Here is a 7,321-nt window from a genome sequence, read left to right as displayed (position 1 = left end):
GCTGTCGCAACAGACGTTTGCGCCTCGCGATTCAGACCGCACTTTCCCTGCAGGTGTCCGACTCCATCCTGCGGCGGTCTCTTCGGAGGCGCGCACTAGCCGCGCTGCAGTAGTACAATGCCTCGTTTCCGTCTCTGCGAAGTTTTGGCACAACAGTTCAGTTCGCCACCGTCTCCCTCACGTGAGGCCGCTGGCGCGTGGCTTCAGCACTCAACGTACTGTCCGTGATGCCGACGCGGTCAAAACGAGTCGACGGACGCACGTTCCCTTGTGCGCCGAAGGCTCTCTTGATATGTGATCCGACCCTCAGACAGACGAAGCCAAGGGAAGACCCAAGGCCGCAATGTGCGTTCAAAGAATCAGTGCTCAGTGTGTCCTGCAATTCACACCAAGTCTCGCAGCTGGCTGCGTTCTTCATCGACCCGAGAACCGAGTGATCCACCGCTTAGAGTCGTGAAAAGTAGTTTGTTCAATTCCGTACAGTACAACCAGGGTTTTAGGCACGTGGCGTCTCCCTGTGTGTGGTTTCGAAGGGCACCTTTCTGCGCGCGCTCCTCGAGTCTGCGCGCTCTTTCGACAGCCGCGTCTCAGACAGCTGGTAGCATATAGGCGCACCACACCCTGCTACTTGCGTGTTGCGTTTCCAGCTAAACCCCGCGAGCCTTTGTGTGCACGTAAGCCTCCACTCTGTATGCACCAGGATCAGATGTAGGACCAAGATGCAGTGGAGCCGCTCACGGCTACACACCCGCGGGGGCGTGGCTCCCCTTACCACGTCTTTTTCTTTTTTGCGAGCACTCGAAGCCGGTTTTCCCTGCCAACCACCCACCGGACCCGTGTGCTACGTGTGCACGTTCACATTGCTCCACGAAAATTGGAAAAAAGCCGCAAGGCCATGAGGGGGCACGAGCAGCTGTGGAGTCTTTCACGGCGACACGGCCACGGGTGGGGTCTCGCCCCCATCGACGTGTCTCGCTTTTAGTCATCAGAAGGGTACTCAAATTGACCACAATGTCCCTAACACACAAACACGCTTTCGCATCGGCGGATTGCCGCAGCACACCCGCTGCTGATCCGACAGTCTACTTGAGACGACGGACAAGAGCCCGGCGCGCGTACTCGCGCGGCTCTCCAAAACCACTCGGCCAGTGCCAGGGACAGCTTTCGGCGCCGGAGCCGCAACAATTCTACTCGAGGCGGAAGACGAAGCCAGCAAGAGCCTGGCCGCAAGTGCGTTCAAGTTTCGAGACTTCAGTCCCTCGTCTGTCCGTAAATCCTCTTTCGACGTGCGGCGCCTTCCCAAAGCGCACAAGTCCGTTAACCGCGGAACGCGTCCGACGTAGCAAAGCCGCGTTTCCTCTCGTACTTCGCAGCAGCGCCGCCTTTCCCTCGGCGGCGGGCGAATAGCCTGCCAACGTCGTCGCATTCAACCGCGATCTCGACATCTCGCGCGTCACGAGCAGGAGCCGACCGGCAGCCTCCGGCCCTGTCGGGCTCGGTGGCACTTGCCGCGGAGGACGGGAGGGCGTTATGGGCCACGGTTCCTATTGTACTTGGCAGCCACACCCTCGTACCGCCAGTTCCATGACCGACCGAATGCCGCGCCGTTCCTTCAGTACTTGGGCAGCAACATAGTCGGGTCGTTACTCCATACTCGCCGCAGGAAGCGACCGGCAGCCGCCAGCCTTTTCAGACTCGGCGGCGTTTGCCGCGGAGGACGGGAGAGCGCTTGCACCGCAGTTCCAACTATGAATGATGGATGGCAGGCAGCTTTAGCTCTCGACCGCCAGTTCCTTGACCGACCTCTACCGTTCCTCTCGTACTGGGCAAAGCTTTGTCGGGTCGTCTTACTCCCATTCCGCGCATGAGCGTCGAGGCGGACTGAAAGCCCACCCATGAAAGTGCGTTACGCCGTTTGTACCCACGGGCGCGGCCAAGCCAACCGTCCAAGGTTGCAGCCGCCGCCCGCTGGGCGCAACAAATTGGGCACGGGGCGCCCCTCAGAATTCAGGCAGTCCCCGCGCATGTTCGGGTATAGCCGTCCCCGCGTCCAAGCGGGGACAGCGGCGGAAAGCGTCGGGCGCAGCGAGCCGCTCCACCCACACGGGGCAGAAACGATCGTCACCCTTCACAGTCCGGTAATGATCCTTCCGCAGGTTCACCTACGGAAACCTTGTTACGACTTTTACTTCCTCTAAATGATCAAGTTTGGTCATCTTTCCAACAGACCGGCGCAACCGAAAGGCCGCGCCGGACATCGGTCCGAAGACCTCACTAAATCATTCAATCGGTAGTAGCGACGGGCGGTGTGTACAAAGGGCAGGGACGTAATCAACGCGAGCTTATGACTCGCGCTTACTGGGAATTCCTCGTTCAAGGGGAACAATTGCAAGCCCCTATCCCAATCACGAAAGAAGTTCCACGGGTTACCCAGTCTTTTCAGACAGGGATAAAGACACGCTGCTTCCTTCAGTGTAGCGCGCGTGCGGCCCCGGACATCTAAGGGCATCACAGACCTGTTATTGCTCTGTTTCGTGCGGCTAGGAGCCGCTTGTCCCTCTAAGAAGGTTGTAAGGTGCTGGGAACCCCGCACCTATTTAATAGGCTAGAGTCTCGTTCGTTATCGGAATTAACCAGACAAATCGCTCCACCAACTAAGAACGGCCATGCACCACCATCCACCGAATCAAGAAAGAGCTCTCAATCTGTCAATCCTCCCAGTGTCCGGGCCGGGTAAGTTTTCCCGTGTTGAGTCAAATTAAGCCGCAGGCTCCACTCCTGGTGGTGCCCTTCCGTCAATTCCTTTAAGTTTCAGCTTTGCAACCATACTTCCCCCGGAACCCAAATACTTTGGTTTCCCGGAAGCTGCCCGCCGAGTCATTTGAGTAACTCAGGCGGATCGCTGGTTGGCATCGTTTATGGTCAGAACTAGGGCGGTATCTGATCGCCTTCGAACCTCTGACTTTCGTTCTTGATCAAAGAAAACATTCTTGGCAAATGCTTTCGCAGTAGTTCGTCTTGCGACGGTCCAAGAATTTCACCTCTAGCGCCGCAATACGAATGCCCCCGTCTGTCCCTCTTAATCATTACCTCGTATTCCAAAAACCAACAGAACAGAAACGAGGTCTTGTTCTATTATTCCATGCAAGTTTATTCAGGCGACTCGCCTGCGTTGAGCACTCTAATTTTTTCAAAGTAAAAGCACCGGCCTTCTCGAGGCACACAATGAAGTGCACCAAGAAAGGACCGGCATGATGTTCAGTCCGAGCCGTCGCATCGGGTAGATGCACTACTCGTCTGGAACTGAGATCCAACTACGAGCTTTTTAACCGCAGCAGCTTTAGTATACGCTATTGGAGCTGGAATTACCGCGGCTGCTGGCACCAGACTTGCCCTCCAATTGATCCTCGTTAAAGGATTTAGAGTGTACTCATTTCAATTACGGGGCCTCAAAAGAGTCCCGTATTGTTATTTTTCGTCACTACCTCCCCGTGCCGGGAGTGGGTAATTTGCGCGCCTGCTGCCTTCCTTGGATGTGGTAGCCGTTTCTCAGGCTCCCTCTCCGGAATCGAACCCTGATTCTCCGTTACCCGTAACAACCATGGTAAGCAAGTAACCTACCATCGAAAGTTGATAAGGCAGACACTTGAAAGAAACGTCGCCGGCTCGTGGCCATGCGATCAGCACAAAGTTATCCAGAGTCACCACACAATACGGGCCGAAACCCGATCGATCTTGGTCTAATAAAAGCACCCGTCGCCCAAAGGGCTTCAGGCTCACTGCATGTATTAGCTCTAGAATTGCCACAGTTATCCAAGTAGGAAGAAACGATCTAAGGAACCATAACTGATTTAATGAGCCATTCGCGGTTTCGCCTTATTTCGGCATGTACTTAGACATGCATGGCTTAATCTTTGAGACAAGCATATGATTACTGGCAGGATCAACCAGGTAATCGTTCAACTGCGCGTCCAGCCATGCCGGACGCCGTTGTTGCGACGCCGAGGCCACCTTCAGGCGCCTCAGCACGCTTCGTTTTTGCAAAGCCCACCTCTTTGCACAGTCCGAGATGACGGCGTTCGAGCTCGCTACGGCGCCCTCCCCGCAGGGCTGGGTATCGCCACGCGGCAAGAAGCACGCACACTCTCGATAGATTCGTTGCGTCGACTCGGTCACGGCTTGCGGGATTTGCCATCAGCCCGCAGCACTGGTGGACCGATCGGCGCTTGCAACGTAGCCGAGACGGCAAAGCCGCCAAGCGACGGGTCACGCCCGCGCCTTCGGCGCTTTCTTATTTGACTCGTCCGAGGACGATGCGGAACACACCTCGATATCGTGGATACGGCGTCGTCCGACAACCAGCCCCTAACGCATCAAGCGGATGAGGCTGCAGACGATTGCCGAGGGATCCACGGGAGAGGCTCCGGGGACACGCTTGACGGGCACGGAGCCCGCCGCATATCAGACACCCAGGTCGCACGCACTCGGGGGGCGACTGCACTCCAACCCCCATATAATAGCAGCGATAAGTACCCAGACCTCCATGGGGCCGTACTCGTGGCATTTTCGACGGGGATTTGGCGGAAATCGTGCCGCACCTTGACGAACTTTGAAAGTTTACGTCGGCTGCACAGGGCCGAAGTCGTGAAAACCAACACCGCGCAAGAGGGTCGTGATCGTCAATGTTTCGCCAGCGGCGAGTACGGCTTCGCGAATATTCACGTGCCTGAACCACCGCGCATCCTGTGCTGACTTTCACGGCGAACGAGCTTTCCGCTGCCGCACTTTCTCTGCAAACGTTGTGCCACGCACGGTGCTGTGCTCCATGACCGTTGTTTTGGACGGTGGCTTGCGTACTCGTCGGCGTATTTCCACCTCTCGCGTGCACCACGGTGCCCCAGCTCACCGATTCAAGGCAAACGTGCGAGCCGCTTTCGGTATTTCCACGGAAAAGTTGCGCTGAACGTGGCTTGCGCGCGCCGCCCCGGCTGACGCGGTTTCGGACTTTGTCTCTGCGAGCGGTCGCGTACTCGTCGGCGCAATTCCCGACGTCGCCGCAGTGCGTGAATCGCACAAAACGCACCCGGACACCACAAATTGAAAAGTGGTACGATGTCGGCCGGGGCCGCATACCTCTATATAATAGCAGCGATAAGTACCCAGACCTCCATGGGGCCGTACTCGTGGCCGCCGGCGGCAGTTAGCGCCGAAAGAAATTCCTCATTTTTGCTTTTCAAGCCGTGTTTCCACCTCTCGCGTGCACCACGGTGCCCCAGCTCACCGATACAAGGCAAACGTGCGAGCCGCTTTCGGTATTTCCACGGAAAAGTTGCGCTGAACGTCGCTTGCGCGCGCCGCCCCGGCTGACGAGCTTTCGGACTTTGTCTCTGCGAGCGGTCGCGTACTCGTCGGCGCAATTCCCGACGTCGCCGCAGTGCGTGAATCGCACAAAACGCACCCGGACACCACAAATTGAAAAGTGGTACGATGTCGGCCGGGGCCGCATACCTCTATATAATAGCAGCGATAAGTACCCAGACCTCCATGGGGCCGTACTCGTGGCCGCCGGCGGCAGTTAGCGCCGAAAGAAATTCCTCATTTTTGCTTTTCAAGCCGTGTTTCTGCCTCTCGCGTGCACCACGGTGCCCCAGCTCACCGATACAAGGCAAACGTGCGAGCCGCTTTCGGTATTTCCACGGAAAAGTTGCGCTGAACGTCGCTTGCGCGCGCCGCCCCGGCTGACGAGCTTTCGGACTTTGTCTCTGCGAGCGGTCGCGTACTCGTCGGCGCAATTCCCGACGTCGCCGCAGTGCGTGAATCGCACAAAACGCACCCGGACACCACAAATTGAAAAGTGGTACGATGTCGGCCGGGGCCGCATACCTCTATATAATAGCAGCGATAAGTACCCAGACCTCCATGGGGCCGTACTCGTGGCCGCCGGCGGCAGTTAGCGCCGAAAGAAATTCCTCATTTTTGCTTTTCAAGCCGTGTTTCCACCTCTCGCGTGCACCACGGTGCCCCAGCTCACCGATACAAGGCAAACGTGCGAGCCGCTTTCGGTATTTCCACGGAAAAGTTGCGCTGAACGTCGCTTGCGCGCGCCGCCCCGGCTGACGAGCTTTCGGACTTTGTCTCTGCGAGCGGTCGCGTACTCGTCGGCGCAATTCCCGACGTCGCCGCAGTGCGTGAATCGCACAAAACGCACCCGGACACCACAAATTGAAAAGTGGTACGATGTCGGCCGGGGCCGCATACCTCTATATAATAGCAGCGATAAGTACCCAGACCTCCATGGGGCCGTACTCGTGGCCGCCGGCGGCAGTTAGCGCCGAAAGAAATTCCTCATTTTTGCTTTTCAAGCCGTGTTTCCACCTCTCGCGTGCACCACGGTGCCCCAGCTCACCGATACAAGGCAAACGTGCGAGCCGCTTTCGGTATTTCCACGGAAAAGTTGCGCTGAACGTCGCTTGCGCGCGCCGCCCCGGCTGACGAGCTTTCGGACTTTGTCTCTGCGAGCGGTCGCGTACTCGTCGGCGCAATTCCCGACGTCGCCGCAGTGCGTGAATCGCACAAAACGCACCCGGACACCACAAATTGAAAAGTGGTACGATGTCGGCCGGGGCCGCATACCTCTATATAATAGCAGCGATAAGTACCCAGACCTCCATGGGGCCGTACTCGTGGCCGCCGGCGGCAGTTAGCGCCGAAAGAAATTCCTCATTTTTGCTTTTCAAGCCGTGTTTCCACCTCTCGCGTGCACCACGGTGCCCCAGCTCACCGATACAAGGCAAACGTGCGAGCCGCTTTCGGTATTTCCACGGAAAAGTTGCGCTGAACGTCGCTTGCGCGCGCCGCCCCGGCTGACGAGCTTTCGGACTTTGTCTCTGCGAGCGGTCGCGTACTCGTCGGCGCAATTCCCGACGTCGCCGCAGTGCGTGAATCGCACAAAACGCACCCGGACACCACAAATTGAAAAGTGGTACGATGTCGGCCGGGGCTGCATACCTCTATATAATAGCAGCGATAAGTACCCAGACCTCCATGGGGCCGTACTCGTGGCCGCCGGCGGCAGTTAGCGCCGAAAGAAATTCCTCATTTTTGCTTTTCAAGCCGTGTTTCCACCTCTCGCGTGCACCACGGTGCCCCAGCTCACCGATACAAGGCAAACGTGCGAGCCGCTTTCGGTATTTCCACGGAAAAGTTGCGCTGAACGTCGCTTGCGCGCGCCGCCCCGGCTGACGAGCTTTCGGACTTTGCTCTGCGAGCGGGCTCGCCGTACTTGTCGGCGCAATTGCCGACCGTCGCCGCAGTGCGTGAA

The 7,321-nt window shown here is 57.5% G+C and overlaps 2 non-coding genes across 2 annotated transcripts; both read right to left on the bottom strand.

The window, feature by feature from the left end:
* Positions 1–300: 300 nt before the first annotated feature.
* On the bottom strand, positions 301–453 carry LOC119451297 (5.8S ribosomal RNA). The gene has a single exon (XR_005191788.1). It is a non-coding gene; the product is annotated as a 5.8S ribosomal RNA (ribosomal RNA).
* Positions 454–2,139: 1,686 nt separating this feature from the next.
* LOC119451191 (small subunit ribosomal RNA) lies at positions 2,140–3,954 on the bottom strand. Its single transcript, XR_005191719.1, has one exon. It is a non-coding gene; the product is annotated as a small subunit ribosomal RNA (ribosomal RNA).
* Positions 3,955–7,321: the final 3,367 nt, after the last annotated feature.

The sequence above is a fragment of the Dermacentor silvarum genome, chromosome 4 (assembly GCF_013339745.2).
Source record: "Dermacentor silvarum isolate Dsil-2018 chromosome 4, BIME_Dsil_1.4, whole genome shotgun sequence".
In the NCBI taxonomy this organism is placed as follows: domain Eukaryota; kingdom Metazoa; phylum Arthropoda; class Arachnida; order Ixodida; family Ixodidae; genus Dermacentor; species Dermacentor silvarum.
Note: the sequence above shows the minus strand (reverse complement) of the source record. Positions and strands in the feature narration are given on the sequence as shown.